The 1,062-nt window shown below is 32.5% G+C and overlaps 1 protein-coding gene across 1 annotated transcript in view; it reads right to left on the bottom strand.

Moving 5' to 3' along the window:
* LOC118737827 (segmentation protein cap'n'collar) overlaps positions 1-1,062 on the bottom strand; it is a 93,643-nt gene that overhangs the window by 79,604 nt on the left and 12,977 nt on the right. The gene's annotated exons all lie outside the window — the stretch shown is intronic.

Genomic DNA, 1,062 nt, shown 5'->3' with positions numbered 1-1,062 from the left:
ACATAGCATGTATTTAGGCGCCTGGTGTTAGCAGACGCGCCTAAACAATCGGTTTTTTAATTCTAGTAAAACAAGAGCAAATTTTAAGCGGTTAAGAGATCATGTGGATTTTTAATGATTTTTTATTGTTTGTTTGTTTTTTTATTGTTGTAGAATAAAATGCGTACATGCATAAAACCGCAAAATTTGCAATGCGATTTTTTAGCCGCTTAAAACTGTCACTTATTTCATTAGAATTAAAAAACCGATCTATCTGCATACTCAAAATTTTTCTAACCATTAAAAAGGTCAAAAATTTAGACGAAAATTCGTTGAATATTTTTAAGTTCTGTATAAGGTTCGAAAGTTTATATTTATAAAAAAATAACAAAAAAAATAATCAACTTGAAAATCATTGTAAATATTAAATAAAAAGGATCAGTCCAGCGGCTTCGTGTTGACCTGGACGAACTTTCGTACAAATTTCGAGCTTTTTTAATCAACCGTATTTTTTAACCATTTTAAACTTGTAGTTTATTCTACTAGAATTCAGTGGGCTACAAAACTGCATGCTCAGAATCTAATTAAAAAGTCGAAATTTTTACGATTTTTTTTTAGTTGCATACATTTTTAAGACAGTATCACCGGGTTGGTACATTTGTACATTTCTTAGCTGCAATTTTTTACGCGTCTTTTGAGCTTGCGCCGTTACTACTGACGATATACCTAACGAGGTATTGATCACTTCAGCCGGCACTTGTTCCATGTTAATTTCATTACAGATTTTCACCGAAAACACAATGCCCAGCAAATGAACCAAAACCAACTCAAAACGTACTTATATGCATATAACGTATGTACATTGGGGTGGTCCTTAAAAATCAAATGAACAATATTTTTTTCAGTCTCGCCCCCTCAATCGGAAACAAAACGATCACAAATATCACATATAAATTTTGGTTCCGATTGGAGACCGTTAAGGCGTGTCGCACAGGGGGCAAAGTTCTGATTACTCTACACAGACTCAAAAAATTATAATTAATTTTCTTTTCACCTAATACCCAAAATCGATACTACTTTAGT

The sequence above is a fragment of the Rhagoletis pomonella genome, unplaced genomic scaffold (assembly GCF_013731165.1).
Source record: "Rhagoletis pomonella isolate Grant_MI unplaced genomic scaffold, Rhpom_1.0 Rhpom_scaffold_00004, whole genome shotgun sequence".
NCBI lineage: Eukaryota > Metazoa > Arthropoda > Insecta > Diptera > Tephritidae > Rhagoletis > Rhagoletis pomonella.
This window is presented reverse-complemented; position numbering and strand designations above follow the sequence as displayed.